The following is an 18,062-nucleotide window of genomic DNA, read 5'->3' on the forward strand; positions in this document are numbered from 1 at the left end:
CTTGTATCTGTTCCACTAAATTGCAAAGACTTCCGGCTTTACAAGAGAATCTTCTACTTAATGTTCTACTTAAGTGGTCTTCTGTGAAAGTCTTTCTGCTAAGTGCTATATGTGTCAGCAGCGATCAGGTCTGTAACTTTCTATTATTGTTTGTTTTTAAGTTCCAGGCCATTTCCTAGAAAGACAATGGGATGTCTTCCACTTGCATCCTTATTACAATATTTTATTTAATGGAAATGTATAAACCATGAGAGAGTAAACATGTAGCTTGTCAAATATGATATATTACTTTGAAAACTAACAAAGACAGAAATATTTACCAATCTGCCTCACTTTCTAGTTTTAATTAATCAATAAAAATCATCCACTTATTCATTGAAATTATGGTTTTCACTAGTGTGTCTGATTATATGCGTGTGAGACACTCTCACAAATATATATACACATAAATACATACATACATACACACATATGTATATACATATGCATATATTGTATATGTTATATATATGTATGTATGTGTATATATATATATATTTATATATATATACATACATACATATATAATAATATAAAATAAATATATATATATAAATATTTATATATAGAGGGCATATACATACATGCAGAAGACATTATACATACATGCCAACGCTAAGAGGGACAATCAGTCTTCTACCACAAATATTACAATCCACCGAATGCAATTTTTCAAAGTAAGACATTTAAAAAATAGACCTGTATACAGTGATCATACTTACGTAATCATCAGCAGGCCTGAATGTATTATAAATAAACAACGACCCTGCCCGCTTAAGCCGATCAGCTAACTGATCAACATAACGAAGCACATGGGTGAGTTTACATATATTATCCGGGTAAATGGCAAACTTTTACGAATTGCATTCGGGAGAGGAAAAGTTTTTTCGGATAAAAATTTAGCAATTAAGGACAACTACTAATAAGGAAAAATTAACAAGAAATTGTCAGGTAGATAGCGTAAAAAACCTATAAGAGAAAAAATTTCGAAAATAATTATTTCTTATGAACATATAATTATATATAGAGGGCATTATACATACATGCCAGAAGACATTATACATACATGCCAAACGCTAAGAGGGACAATCAGTCATTTCTACCAAAAATATACTAATCCACCGAATGCATTTTTCAAAGTAAGACATTTAAAAATATAGACCTGTATCACAGTGATTTCATACTTACGTAATCATCAGCAGGCCTGAATGTATTATAAATAAACAACGACCCTGCCTGCTTAAGCCGATCAGCTAACTGATCAACATCAACGAAGCACATGGGTGAGTTTACATATATTACATGGGTAAATGGCAAACTTTTACGAATTGCATTTCGGGAGAGGAAAAGTTTTCGGAATAAAAATTTAGCAATAAGGACAACTACTTATAAGGAAAATTAACAAGAAATTGTCAGGTAGATAGCGTAAAAACCTCATAAGAGAAAAAATTTCGAAAAAATATTCTTATTGTTGAACATATTAATTATATATAGAGGGCATTAACATACATGCCAGAAGACATTATACATACATGCAAAACGTATAAAAGGGACATGTATTGTATATGTCTTCTGGCATGTATGTATAATGCCCTATATATATAAATTATATGTTCAATAAGAAATAATTATTTTCGAAATTTTTCTCTTATGAGGTTTTTACGCTATCTAGACAATTTCTTGTTAGTTTTCCTTATTAAGTAGTTGTCCTTAATTGCTATATATATAATATATATATAATATATATATATATATATATATATAATACATACATGCATATGTCTATATATATATATATATATTCTTGAGGCAGTCTTTGTAGCGCCTCCTCGGATCTCAAATTAACCACACTTAAAGACAAGAGACGCAGGAGGAAGCCACGAGCCACCTCTGACACCACACCGGATGTTACCTTCGTCTGTGGACACTACTCACGGACTTGCCTTTCCCATATTGGACTTGTCAGTCATGAACGTGCATGCACACAACGTGGACAGCCTTCCTGATCTTTGTTCGCAAAGCCAAGCCATGCTACATATATATATATATATCGGGGATGTGCCACCTAGGTAGGCAAGGGAGGTACTGCCTGCCTGGAATAAAATAGGTCAATAGTAACATTTTCCTTTTATGACATAATATGCACCTAATTCAGTAAAATTATGAAGGTTACTCTAATTACTATACATAACATGCAAAATATTTTATTTTTTTGTAGATTAGGTAGGTATAATTCACACCTGCCTTTCAATCTCAGTATTTAAGCTATGCATAGTACTGCTGTAGTACATATGCTGTGTACACTCCTACAACAACGTTTTCTTTACATGCTATAAAGGCAGAAGTAAATCTGCCTTCAACTCACTCTCACAGCTGTGTTTCACTTATTTTTTTCTGTATTTAACTGCATAAATGTCATCAACTACTTACCCTGAGTAATTACTGACAGCATGTGCCCAAGTAATTACTGACAGTGCCTGACATACATACATATATGTATATATATATGTATATATATATATATATATATATATATATTATATATATATATATATATATATATATACATATATATATATATATATATATCGTTCGCAATACTTTTTTTCATTCAGCGTTAACAGCTCTTCTTATCTTGTTTTTCCTTGTCCTGTCTTTTACTGTTTATAATTTGTACTGTCGTTACTGTCCTGTTTTGTTACCATTTTTTACCCCTCTGCGAAAAGATCTCAGAATTTTAATTGATTTGCTTTTCGCAGAAAGGAAAGTTTCTTGTCGAAGATACGTCTCGCTTTTATCCTTCGAAACGTAGAGTAGATGAAACCATAGCGACTGAAGAAGGAGTTTTTTCTTTGTGTTAATTGTCCTGTACACTATTTTTTTGTTGTTTTTAAAAAAATGTCCAGTTCCTTTGGTTTGTGTCTATGTTTTCGTTTCTCATTGTGTTCGACTTCCTTTTGGTGTCCTGTACTCATATATGCGTGTATATGTACATTTAGAGGTAGGTACATACATATATGTTTATATATATGCATATGTTTTATTTTATTTATTAATATATATATATATATTATATATATATATATATATGTACACATATGCATATATGGGTACAGGACATCACCAACAGTAAACAACATGAAATACGAGAATAAAATGAGTTCAATATGTAAACAATATATATATGTGTGTGTGTGTGTGTATGTTTGTGTTTGTGTGTTTGTGTTTGTCCCTCCAACATCACTTGACAACCGATGCTGGCGTATTTACGTCCCTGTAACTTAGCGGTTTGGCAAAAAGAGACCAAGTACTAGGCTTACAAAGAATAAGTCCTGGGGTTGATTTGCTTAACTAAAGGCAGTGCTCCAGCATGGCCACAGTCAAATGGCTAAAACAAGTAAAAGAGTAAAAGAGTAAAATAATTAATTTATTGTAAGAATAAGGATTTAATATTTAAAACTGCAAGCTTAATGGAAAGTATAAAAATGGTTCAATGTGTGTATAGGAGCAGCATAGAAATAAATTGTAAGATCTTAAAATTTATACATTAACTGAAAATATCAATAAGTGGTTGCTTGATTATAATATTTAGTTAAATCATTTTATTGGAATTTGAAGCAGAACATTGAATGAAAGAAGGAATTATGTAATATGGTATTATATAATGTTTGAGTAAGTGGTAAATTTAGAATAAGGGATGTAAATAAGCATTTCAGAGATTGATGTAGAATATGTAGATTGATAATCATCATATAAGATGAGGAATAAAGTGGTACACCATTGATTAAATTAAATTAAATCAAATTAAGCAAGCATATAATGCACCTATATTTTATCTGGAAGAGGATTATGTGGGGAGATTCTAAGTGCAAATTTAGATTTGTGATAGAATTGGAGTTTCAAAACATCCATGGATGCAAGTGGTAAATGATTTATTTTGTCTGTTCAGTAATTGCAGTGGATTATATAATAGGATTTGTATGGACTCTTTTGAGCATAACAAACATGGGATGTGACCTCCCTGGCATGGCACTCCGGTATTATGTGGTACTTAGTTTTTCTTAACGTTGTGTATGTAGTCAGCTATTTAAGTAGACTATTATGGTTAGCAGATTTAAAAGAGATCCGGTTGGGTGGTGGTATCACAACATCATAAGCGGAAAGTGTAACCTCCCAAAAGAGCTGTTCTTCACTCCTGCTCCAGATCGTCGGCTGCGGAGTCACTCCAAAAAGCTGTATCTATGACGATTTCATCTCAATCAAAGGAGAGGGGCTTTCTCCGTCCGGGTTGCGGTTCCATGGAATAAGCTGCCGGACAAGGTAGTGAAGATGCCGACGACCGCTCGGTTCATAGTCTCTCTTGACCAGAAATGGCCTGAACTCTTTGCATGAACACCCTCCCTGTACATAACACCATGTCCCCCTACATGGCCTTGCTTTTGCTTTTTGAGCCAAAAATTAACTTAACTTAACAATGTATATCTTCATAGAGTTACATTGTTTCTGAAGGACCATCCATAGCATTCCATTATTATATGGTGCTCTGTCTTTCTTGACATTGAATATATGGTCAGCTATTGAAGTTGACTATTGTGTTTAGAAGGTTTAAAGGAGAAAATCTTTATCAAGATTATACATCGTTGGTGGCAACAATGTATAATCTTGATAAAGTTATATTGATTATTAGGACTATGCATTTGCCTTGGGCAATTGCATGGTCCATATGACTGTCCTAGGAGAATACCAGCATATATCTTAACTAATATGAACATTTCTCAAGCGGTCTTTTATAGACCTCTTGTGACCTAAACTCCCATAATGTTCAACTCTACCATTGTCTTAGGCCAATATCTTAATATATAGGCACAGTAGTGTCTGTGTGGCAAGAAGCTTGCTTCCCAACCTCATGGTTCCAGCAGGTTCAGTCCCATTGCATGGCACTTTAGGTAAGAGTCTCCTACTATAGACTCCGGCTGACCAAGGCTTCATGAGTGGATTTGGTAGACAGAAACTGAAACAAATCCACTGTTTATATATATATATATAGGCATGTATATATGGGTGTGGCTTTGCATCTGTCTTCACATCACTGCTTGACAACCAGTGTTGGTATGTTTACCTTCCTGTAACTTAGCAGTTCAGCAAAAGAGGCCATTATGATAAGTACTAGGCTTAAAAATTAAGTCCTGAGGTCAATTTGTCTGACTAACACCCTTCAAGGCAGTGCTCCAGCATGGCCACGGTGAAATTACTGAACCACTTATTACTGATTAAAAAGCCATCCAAGCTGTTTAAGCTTGGCTCCAATCAAATCACTGAAGCAAGTAAAAAAAATAGGAGAATATATCAGAAAGATAGACAGATACATAAATAGATAGATATAATTATAACAATAAGGGTTATTTGCAACAAGTTGCTTAACCACATACCGAAAATTTTAGAAATAGCAGCCAAAGGACTACTATTTCCTTTTACTACAAAAATAAGTCTCCACAGACAACAATATTTGTAACTCACAAATGGCAAAAAAATGTTTGCCATATGTGAGTTACAAAAATTGTTGTCTGTGGAGACTTATTTTTTTAGTAAAAGGAAATAGTAGTCTTTTGGCTGCTATTTCTAAAATTTTCGGTATGTGGTTAGGCAACTTGTTGCAAATAACCCATATTGTTATAATTATATAAGTTTTTACCCAATATGGTCCTTTTCCATACCGAAATACTACTAGGTGAAATTTGTTGATTTTATTAAATTAATTATATTTCACCCTATTTCTATAAATAGATAGATAGATAGATGGACAGACAAATGAATGGACAGACAGACAAACAGAGACAAACAGACAGACAAACAGATAGATACACAAGCACCTAATGTGGGAAATACAGAGACAGATAAGATGATTGCAGCTGGGATTTCTCTGATCATAGGCGGCATCAATGAATTCAGTTGCTGTGAGTAGTATAGAATTTTACATCTCAAAATTTGCTCTTTATTTGTGTGGTGAAGAAGCAAGAGAAAGTTGTGTTATTTGGCTCCTAGACCTGACCCGGGGCTAAACAACAACAACAACAATAATTCTAACAACAGCAAGAATGTCATATTTACTTAGCTTCTGGAATACGTCCAAACAATAATAATTAATGTAATATATTTGATGAGTATTAAATAAGAATCTGTATAGTCAAACAAATAACAAAACCACTATGCTCTTATTGAAATATATATAGTTATACTGTTTGAAAAATACTCACTAATTAATTAATAGTAACATGTCAAATCACTAAATATGAGAATGTAATTTTTGATTTATTAATTCAAATTACTGGTGAGTCAGACAATAAAATAATAGTCTGATTGCTTATTAGTCTAATATTATAACATTCTGAGTTTACATTTAGTTTACATTGTCATTAACTTCTATTACTCTGGAATAAATGTGGCTCTTGCTTTTATGAACACAGGTGTGGTGGCTAGCTTTGTGGTCAAGGAGTTCACTTCCTGACTACATGGTTTCCTGTTCAATCCCATGTGGCATTTTGAGCGAGCATCTTTTAGTATAACCCCAGGCCAAACACTGACATTTGAGTAGATTTTGTAGGCAGGAAATAAATATGCCCATCAAACTTATATAGACATAATACACACACACACACATATACAAATATACAATAATAACATTTTTTATTATTATTATAACAATCCTTTATACTATAGGCACACGGCCTGAAATTTTGGCGAGGAGGATGGTCGATTATGTCGACCCCAGTACTCAAAATGGTACTTAATTTATCGACCCCAAAAGGACTTAAAGCAAAGTCGACTTTAGGTGGCATTTGAACTCAGAACGTGCAGACAGATGAAACAGTGCTTAGCATTTCACTTGGCATGCTAACAATTCTGCTAGCTAGCCACCCTAATAATATCAATAATAATCAGAATAATAATGAGGAGGAGGAGGAGAAGAAGAAGAAGAAGAAGAAGAGCACCAACAACAACAATAATAATGTTCCCAATTTAAACTGGAATTATTTTATTTAGATTATCTTGATAGTAACTTACATTTTAATTGATTTATTTTTTTACTTTTTTTTTTCTATCTTTCAACACTTTTACATGGATTAACTTCACTGCCATCTAAACTTTCTTGTTTATATTTCAGCAGCGAAAAAAAAAAAAAGAATCTAAACAGAAAGAAAAAGAATATTTTGCTTCTAAAATGATAAATGAAAATAAAAGAAATATATAGAATTATATTTCAAGCTGAAAATTAAGTTTGAATTAATTTAATAAAAAAACAATACTCTATTATATCTTCTTTCTTTCCTTGAATTATTTTTAAAAGTGAAATAAATAATTCAAGAAAAAAACAAATTATATATAAGAGTATTTTTCTTGCCAAAGTTCATTGTGAATTTCTATCCATAGTACTATATAATTCACAATATATAAAGTTCACATTTGTATTGAATCCTCTATTTGTTTATTTTGAGAATTAATCAGGATTTTAAATCTATTGTATTGACTTAATTCTGTTTTGGCAAACTTAGCTTTTGTATCTTCTGTTAACATATCATACTCAATTTTTCTTACACATTTCTTTCTATTTTAACTGAAAGCTCTCAACATTGCATTAATTTTTCCTCACAAATTCTTTTCTTTTTTCTATTTTGATAATGTTATTTCCTCATTGGAGTTTCTCCTTTCTGCTATTATTTTATTTGCTTCATTTTGTTCAACCTGAATAAGTCGCAACATTGTTACACGAGAAGGAAAATAATCAAGTTTAAATTTTATCTTCGCTGTGTACTTATTGAATAGCTGATTGAATCTTGTTCTTCCTTTATAAAGATGACCACAATTCCATCTCCAAATCGCTGATAAAGTAAAGAAGTGAGGGATATAAACATCTAATTAACAAGAGAATTATAACTGCACCTATCATTACTAAACCTAACAAGTCATCTCATGCTCTTTCAGCTGAGAAAACTATGGAATTGGTGGTATTTCATAGTCATTGTTGGCATCTTTTTTGTCTTGGGAGTCAATGGAATTGCGCATAAAATAATCTAGTCTGGCTTTTACATTTCATGTCCTAATACATCTCCTTTATGGCAGTGAGTGATGGCCATTGAGGGTGGAAGATATTAAGTGACTCGAATCCTTCAATCACTTCTGTCTACACTGCATTCTTCGTGTCCAATGGCATCACTTTGTCTCCAACAGGTCAGAATCACCCCCCTCCGACAAGTCATCCTAATGAGACATCTGCGTTGGCTGGGTCATGCCCTCCATTGTCAACCAGGAGAATTCATCTACGAAGCAATTGCCCCAGCTCCCCTTCAGGGTTGGCGAAAGCGTTGTGGTGGACAACAAAATACCTGGCTGATGACGGTCAAGGCTGATCTGGAACCCAACCTAGGCCCCTATATCTACAGCATTCGCCATTGGAATAAGGAGTGGCTGGAGATCACGTGGTGATTACCCTCAAATCGCCAGGCCTGGTCGGCGTTTGTGAGAGATGCAGCATTGAGGATGAATGAAACCAGCTCAATCCACCCCGGGTGAATGCTGTAAGAAGAAGAAGAAGAAGACATCTGCTGTGGCTGTGTAGTCCTATCCTGGACAAACACTCACTCTGGCAGGTGCCGCAAATGTAGCGAAGACTTTGCCTGGCTGGTTGTAATGTCATACTTTCTTGTTGACGTCTTTTCTTGTCTTTCCATTTCTCTTCTCTCCCTCTGTCACTCCTTTGTGTTCCCTGTTTTATGGTATGTCGCCAATCTCCATGGTTGCTGGCAACTGCTTCCCAGTTGCTAATATTGATGCCACAGGCCTTCATGTCCCTTTTGCAAACATCCTTGTATTGTAAGAATGGTCTTCCCACAGACCTAGTGCCCTTAGCAAGCTCTCCATAGAGTATGTCCTTGGGGATTCTGCCATCTTCCATACGGCTAACATGTCCAAGCCATCTCATATATCTTTGTGTGAGGAGTGCAAACATGCTTGATATTCCTGCTTGCTTGAGGACATCTTTGTTGGGGACATGTTTCTGCCATTTGATGCCAAGGATTTTCCGGAGGCAGCGCAGGTGAAAGATATTTAGGCAACGCTCTTGGCATGTGTCATATGCATGTAATATCACATCCATGAATCTAAGAGACTTCTATCATCTACCTGAGTTTCCAAGAAGTTCAAGCTCTTATTGTACTGAGCTTGGATTAGAGGGAGAAGATTGTGCCAGATGACTAGCTCCGTTCTCTAATACCTGATTTCTGGGAACTGTGGCAAGATTGGCTGACACGACTAGAGATATATCAAGGATGCAGCAGGAAAACCAGTGTGGTCTACATAATTCACAATATTACTGCAACTTTGCTGGATATTGCCATTTTGCTTCTTGAAACTTGACCACTGGTGTTTGGGTTTTCGCTGTAGATTCCTTAAAATTCCAACTTGCTACAGTGTAAGAGTGGATTAATGAGATAATGATAAGAGTTGGTGTTTGGTAGCAATAGAAGTTACTCAGAGGAGAACATACTGCAAGTGATGAAGAGATGGGTATCATGGAGGACTGAAGTGTATGGGGATTGGACAACAATGTGGGCTTCATGGAGTGATGAAAGATAGATGGTAGGAGAAGGGAGGTTGTGAGTGGGTGTATCAAGTATACTGATTGAACAGGATAGAGTGGTGGCAGTGGTGGTGGTGGTGGGGGACATTCTAAAGGGTAGCAACTCTTTAAGAATTTCAATGAGGATTTAAGATTCATCAATTACTCCCATCCTGGTTTAGCCTTTCTATGAACTTTGTTGCTCACCCAGAATGTTGGGCACTGATGCAAATAGACAGATTAAAGAGTCACATATCAGGTCAGAGTCGGGTACCTGGTAGGAGCCAATAGCAGATGAACAATCCTAAAAATGAATTAAACTCCTACCAAAGCTCTCCCCCTTCTCTCCTTCCTCTCCTCTCTCTCTTTCTCTTCTACTCCATACCTGTAATCTGACTAAGTAAAACACTGGACAAATACATGTCAAGGCTGACAGTGAAATTTATTTCATTTCTTGTTTTGTATTTTTTGCCTTGTCAAAGAGTTTATGGCATAGTGGTTAAGAGTGCGGGCTACAAGCCCCAAGATTCCAAGTTCGATTCCAGGCAGTGAGCTGAATAATAATAATAATAATAATACAAATAATAATAAAAATAATAATAATAATAAAAATAATAATAATAACAACAACAACAACAACAACATCAAAAATACCTTAGGAATAAGAACCCAGTTTCGAAATTTCCCCAAGACACCTGATGAAGGCTGGAGAGTATATCAATTGAAACGTTGTGTTAACAACAAACAAGATGAGGACAAGTATCTGTCGAATGTAAATAATGTATTTATTCCCATTTACTTACTTCACTTATTCAAAGATTCAGTACCAAAATCTAAAAAAGATTTCATCTATGATGGAATTTGATTGAATCATTATTCTTTCCAGATCCCCAGAGTGTGATATGTCTCACATCACCTTAACATTACAGGAAATGCAAGCTAAATGTGCCACTTCAATACAATCATCTGACCTTTGAGAAATATCAGTTCAATAATCCTTGAATCACACACACTGTCATTTTGAAATAAAGCAAATTACACTGGATAATCTGCCCTGGATGTATCAGATTAAAAAAAAAAACAAGGATGACCAGAGCTGGGATTATTTAACAATAGCAAGAACAGGTGCAGGCATGGGTGTAAGGTCAAGAAGCTTTTTACAACCATGGAGATTCAGGTTCAATGCTAATACATGGTTTCTTGGGTAAGTGGTTTCTACTCTAGCCCATGCGAAACAATGCCCAAAAAGTGAATTCTTATCATCATCATCATCATCATCATTTAACGTCCGCTTTCCATGCTAGCATGGGTTGGACGATTTGACTGAGGACTGGCGAACCAGATGGCAGCGCTAGGCTCCAATCTAATCTGGCAGAGTTTCTACAGCTGGATGTCCTTCCTAACGCCAACCACTCCGAGAGTGTAGTGGGTGCTTTTACATGCCACCAGTACGATGGCCAGTCTGGTGGTACTGGCAACAACCACGCTTGAAATGGTGTTTTTACATGCCACCTGCACAGGAGTCAGTCCAGCGGCACTGGCAAAAACCTCACTCGAATGTTTTTCACATGCCAGTAAGGCGACGCTGGTAACAATCACGGTCAAATGGTGCTTTTTACGTGCCACCAGCACAGAAGCCAGACAGCTGCTCTGTCAGTCATTGAATTTGGTTCAATTTCAATTTCATTTGCCCCAACAGGTCTTCGCAAGCAGAGTTTAGTGTCCAATGAAGGGAGATTGGCATGGGTGCCAGTGGTCGAATTCGGTTCGATTTCAAATTCAGTTTCAATTTCACTTACCTGAACATGTCTTCGCACCAAAGTTTTGTGTCCAAAGAAGGAAAGGTATGCAGGAAATGTGCTTCAGAAAACATTAGGCCAACAAAGATTTTTTTTCCTTTTTTTATTTTAGTTTTAGCCAGTATTTTTTTTTCCTGCTAATGTTTTTCTAATTTATAAAAATAAATAATTCACTTGTTTCTTTTACATAGCATCTTTTCTCAAAAAAAGAAAAAACCAAAATAATAATTAATCATATTGGGTAATATATTATTTTAATGCTGAACAAGATATGAAATATCTGATTATACCATTCCAATTAAAATGAAACTAGATTAGTATTTCAAACAAATGGTTGTTCTTTTGGGGAACATGACAAAATAGTCTTCATTACATTCTAGTTGCTTCTCAGGAGATGAAAACAAATTTTCATTTCCTTGAATAAGCTGAGTTTCAAATGAGACTGAATATTTTAATTAAAATTAAGCTACAATTATATTTGCAACAAAATGGCAATCTTTCATAAAGTACAATAAAGTAATTTCCTTGTTCTACCTGTTGGTTACCTCTTAGAAGCTGAGAGTAATTTTTCTTACACCTGAGCATGATTTTATCAGCTTCTAATTTCTATTTTTGTTTTAACTCAAGACCATTATTAAGTCTTGAATGCAGCTCCTTGGTGCATGCCTGGAGGGTAAGCACGGCAGCTACAACTCCTACTACTACTACTACTACTACCATCACCACCACTACCATCCCTGCTGCTACCACCATCAGTACTAATGGCTACTGCCACTGCTGCTGCCTTCACCACCACTGCCGGCAGAGACACCACCACCACCACTGCCACCACCATCCCCGATCCCAATACCACTGCCCACTACAACAGCCACTGCAATTTCACCTGTTACTCCTTTGATATCCATAGGCTGGCTCAAGCTATGCAATAACCATTTTACTATTTTACCATTTCTACTCGCTATTTCATTTCCAAGGCATCAACTCATCAATCTGACTTGGATTTTTAAAATAATTCAAGAAAAATAGGTGCAGGCATGGCTGTGTTGTAAGAAAGCAGTGAGCTGGCAGAAACGTTAGCATGCCAGGTGAAATGCTTAGCAGTATTATGTCTGCCGTTACATTCTGAGTTCAAATTCTGCCGAGGTCGACTTTGCCTCTCATCCTTTCGGGGTCGATTAATGAAGTACCAGTTATGCACTGGGTTCGATATAATTGATTTAATCCATTTGTCTGTGTTTGTTTGTTCTCTCTGTATTTAGCCCCTTGTGGGTTGTAAAGAAATAGGTATTTCATTTGCTGTTATGTTCTGAGTTCAAATTCCGCTGAGGTCGACTTTGCCTTTCATACATTTAGGGTTGATAAATTAAGTACCAGTCACACACTGGGGTTGATATAATCAATTTAATCCTTTTGTCTGTCCTTGTTTGTCCCCTCCTTGTTTAACCCCTTGTGGGCAATAAAGAAATAAGAAGCTTGCTTTCAATCCACATAGTTCCAGGCTCAGTCCTTCGGTGTGGCACCTTTGGCAAGTGTCTTCTACAAAAGCCTTGGACTGACCAAAGCCTTACGAATTGATCTGAGTCTGAATAAAGCTCGCATGTGTGTGTGTGTGTGATTGTGTTTGTATTTGTCCCCCACCAACATTTGATAACTGGTGGTGGTGTGTTTACATCCCTGTAACTTAACAGTTTAGCAAAAGAGATCAATAGAATAAATTAAAAAAAACGGAAAAGTACTGCAATCAATTCATACAACTAAAGATTCTTCAAGGTGTTGCCCCAGCCTGGCCGCAGTTAAATGACTGAAACATGGAAAACATAAAAGATAAAAGAAACTTTACTAGCATGTCAGAATCATGGCAAATGTTGCTTCACAGCACACAGGAATCAAAGACATTTTTGGCATCACACAATAATTAACAAGCATTATAGGCCACAGAGAATTCTGTTCTTCCATGCAGGAACTATTTTAACCATCTGTTATCAAACTTCTGCTAAGCTTTTGCACAAAGTCTTTAATTACATTCAAGTGTTCTGGGCCATTTAGGAGTTAAACATCTTAGTCTTTGGTATTACACAATAAGAAGGCGGTGAGCTGGCAGAAACGTTAGCACGCCGGGTGAAATGCTTAGCAGTATTTCGTCTGCCATTATGTTCTGAGTTCAAATTCCGCAGAGGTCGACTTTGCCTTTCATCCTTTCGGGGTCGATAAATTAAGTACCAGTTATGCACTGAGGTCCATATAATTGACTTAATCTGTCTGTCCTTGTTTGTCTCCTCTGTGTTTAGCCCTTGTTGGTAGTAAAGAAATACGTATTTCGTCTGCTGCTATGTTCTGAGTTCAAATTCTGCTGTGGTCGACTTTGCCTTTCATCCTTTCAGGCTCGATAAATTAAGTACCAGTTACGCACTGGGGTCGATATAATCGACTTAATCCATCTGTCTGTCCTTGTTTGTCTCATCTGTGTTTAGCCCCTTGTGGGTAGTAAAGAAATAGGTATTACGCAATGATAAAGACGGGATGTGAACAGCAGTCGGTTGTCTTTAGGTTAGCATTCTTTTAACAGGGTTACTTGTGTCATGCAGTAAACCAGTATAGAATGTTAAGAATTGGATGTCTTGATGCTTGAACTTTCTTTAAAGGAGATTCTAAATCAAAGGTAAAAAACGTAAAAAATAAAATAGGAAAAAGCAGATATGAAGCTGACTAAAGCTACCGGAGAATACACAAAGAGCAAAATAATGAATAACTGGTAAGAATATAGCCACAGAGCATGAAAATAAATTATTGACTATTTGTGTAAGTTGGGAAGCTTGAAAGGATGTAAAAAACAAAAGAGAGGGAGGGTAGGAGAAAGTGAGAAAGTGTGGGAAAGATAAAGGGAGAGAGAGAAGGAAGAGAGGGAGAGAAAAAAGGAAAAGAGAGAGAGAGAATTAGTAGTCGTGATTCTGGCTGAGAGCAAATGTAGCAATAATGATTGAAAGGATGAAAAGAAAGAAATGTAGTAATAATATGTAGGAATTCTTCAAGAGTGTAATTGCATGGAAACAGATGTAAATTGGTAGTGTGGTAAATTATTTTTTAAAATGTTCATTTCAAAGAGATGCGTTATGAAGACTGACTCCATGGAAAAAATTATCAAAACTAACACCAAAACATATGCCTTCAAGAATTAAAAGTTATCGAAAGAAACTATACATGCATAAATACATACACACACACATGTGTGTGTATGTGTGTGTGTGTGTGTGTGTGTGTGTGTGTGTATGTACATCTTTTTCTTGATGTGGTCGGGTATTGAATGAAAAGAAGAAACACATTATCAAATGAAAAACAGGTTGAGGATAATATAGAATGATTGGATACTCATAGCAAAGTGGCTAATAACTAGTCACTGAAGGGTTAATTGTGGAATGATGATGATTATTATTATTATTGTTATTATTATTATTATTATTATTATTATTATTATTATTATTATTATTAATATTATTATTATTATTATTATTATTATTATTTATTATTATTATTATTATTATTATTTTTCCTTCTTTCTTCTATTATTATTATTATTATTATTATTATTATTATTATTATTATTATTATTATTACTATTGTTATTGTTATTATTATTATTACTATCATATTCATCATCATCCTCATCATCGTCTTTTGTCATTATTTGCTACAAGGGTACATTCATTCATACAAGGCATATGAAGGCATACAGGCATGGACATAAAATCAAAGTGGAAATAAGAAGCAGTAAAAAAAAACATAATTAAAAAACTGGAAATTTAGACAAAATAAATAAATACATACATGCATAAATACACACACACACACACACACAAACACAAACATAAACACACACTCACATACACATATATATCATAAATGATTGTTATGCATAAAAACAAATAAGGTACCCCATTCATACATGTTTGAGAACCTGGCACCTAAGTATAGACAAAACATTTCTCATCAGATCCTAATCGCTGTCTATTTCTTAAATTGGAAGCAGGTATTTTTTGAAAGAATCTGCGAGGGTTTTCACATTGTGCAAATTAACCTGTGGGTGGGTGCAGTTCCAATGTAGCTTTGTGGCGTTCAGGGGTTACTCTCTTGCTCTTTTACTCTTTTACTTGTGTCAGTCATTTGACTGTGGCCATGCTGGAGCACCGCCTTTAGTTGGGCAAATCGACCCTAGGACTTATTCTTTGTAAGCCTAGTACTTATTCTATCAGTCTCGTTTGCCAAACCGTTAAGTTACGAGGGTGTAAACACACCAGCATCAGTTGTCAAGTGATGTTGGGGGGGGGTGACAAACACAGACACACAAACATATACACACACATACATATATATATATATATATATATATATATATATATATACATAAATATGATGGGCTTCTTTCAGTTTCTGTCTACTAAATCCACTCACATGGCTTTGGACGGCCCGAGGCTACAGAAGAAGACACTTGCCCAAGCTGCCACGCAGTGGGACTGAACCAGAAACCATGTGGTTCATAAGCAAGCTACTTATCACACAGCCACAGGTTATCAGGATTTGTAAATTTATTTTGAAACCGTCTGTTTGCACATTGTCAACCATTAGCTCTACCTTACCCACTCACCTGCAGTGCATTTTAAAAGTGGCAGTTAACCATAAACCTAGATCATTTCCCATATCTCTTATCATCACTCTTGTAATTCTTTGACCCATGTGCTGGGATATAAATGCAGTATCAAAGTTATGTCTAGCAATTTCAACTAGTGTTTTGACTAAGATTTCTATTTTAAAAGTACAGAAGACAGGTCTATAATGTTTGCACTTTACAGTACTGTATTTTATCGACTCCAGAGGGATGAAGTGCAAATTTTTCCTCAGCAGGATTTGAAGTCAGGATGTAAAGTGTGAAATAAAAGAACAAAGCCAGATATTTTGAAGCAGGTATTAGTCAATTATATCAAATTCAATCCTCATCTGGTAATTTATTTCATTGCCCCAGAGGGAAGAATCCATAAGCTGACTTTGAGGTGATTTAAAATCAGAACATAAAACTTAGCTTAGGTCTCTCCCAATTTTATAAGGACAATATCAACCCAGTTTCTCTGGCTTAAAAGTAACTGATATTCAAACAGTTCTTTCTGAACAAGATACTGGTTTATTGCAGGGTTAACTTCCTTCCTATTGCAAGAATAATGATTGTTACTGTTACACAGGCCAGATTACAAAGTAGAAAGCTGTGATTCATCATCTTTCACCATTGCATCAATCATAGCCCGTCTTAAGATCAAATACCCCTCTGTATGCTTTTTTGCTATTGTACACTTTTTTGTTGTTCCTAGACTAGGAAATAATATTTCCTGGACCCTGTGCCAGTGGCACGTAAAAAGCACCATCTGACCATGGCCGTTTGCTAGCCCCGTCTGGCACCTGTGCTGGTGGCACATACAAAGCACCCACTACACTCATGGAGTGGTTGGCATTAGGAAGGGCATCCAGCTGTAGAAACATTGCTAGATCAGACTGGGCCTGGTGCAGCCTTCTGGCTTCCCAGACCCCAGTTGAACTGTCCAACTCATGCTAGCATGGAAAGCGGATGCTAAATGATGATGATTACGATGATTTTAATGGATTTAATGAAAAATTTTAGGTGTTCATATATATATATTTTTAAAATCCACGATAGTTGAACCATGAAGTAGGGATCACTGTACCTCTGAGTGGATTGGAGCAGCATAAAACAAATGTTTAGCCTAGAACATAAGTCCAGGAATTGAAACCACAATTTTATGATTGTGAATATAATACCCCAAACACAAGGCCACACAACTGTATGAGAACATAAAGTGCCAAGTAAAATACTGCCCCGCATTTTGTCTGACACAATAAATTCAACCAATGCTGTGTAACATGATTTTTATCCTTGGGTAGCAACTGTTATTTCCTATTTGTTTACCCCAAGAAAGTATTAAAAAGGGGCTAATATTTCCTTTAAACTTTCCTTTTGTTACATTTATTCAAACTACAAAGAATCCCTCTCAACGTATGGCTATGATGCTCCATTACTGCTCCCACTCATGATCAGAGATGCACATAATGTCAGCCACTAAGGGACATTCTCAAGTGATTAAGGTCAAGCAACTGACAAGCAAGTCTGTAATACTGAGATAAATATTTGCTATAACAATATTTCTGCTTTAGCAACTCAGCTTTGAATCTGTTTGAAATGCAATGGAAAAATATGCCAGTTTCAAAACATTGATGTCCAGGTCTCAAAGGCAAAGTTTGACGGGAATAGTTGTCATTTCCTTTGATTTCTAGATAGAAGCAAATAGGAAATAACACAGACCAAAGACAAAAGAAAAATAATTACAATTCTATTACCCAGTATAATTGTTTGTAATTTAGGTACAAAGACAATAATTATCCTAGTGCTTTACTGATAACTTACTGACCTGAAAGGATGAAATGGCATTGTTCATCTTGGCAGGATTTGAACTCAGAACATAAGGCGATAAAGAAGTATTGCAGTGCATTTTGTCTTATGCTCTACTGACGGCCCTAATTTATCACCCTATAATAACTGCAAGAATCCTTTC

At 35.5% G+C, this 18,062-nt stretch overlaps 1 long non-coding RNA gene across 1 annotated transcript; it reads left to right on the forward strand.

Moving 5' to 3' along the window:
- Nucleotides 1–1,844: 1,844 nt before the first annotated feature.
- Nucleotides 1,845–17,816, forward strand: LOC118765545. Its single transcript, XR_005001408.1, has 3 exons — nucleotides 1,845–1,857; nucleotides 6,052–6,060; nucleotides 17,665–17,816. It is a non-coding gene; the product is annotated as an uncharacterized LOC118765545 (long non-coding RNA).
- Nucleotides 17,817–18,062: the final 246 nt, after the last annotated feature.

The sequence above is a fragment of the Octopus sinensis genome, linkage group LG12 (assembly GCF_006345805.1).
Source record: "Octopus sinensis linkage group LG12, ASM634580v1, whole genome shotgun sequence".
NCBI classification, from domain to species: domain Eukaryota; kingdom Metazoa; phylum Mollusca; class Cephalopoda; order Octopoda; family Octopodidae; genus Octopus; species Octopus sinensis.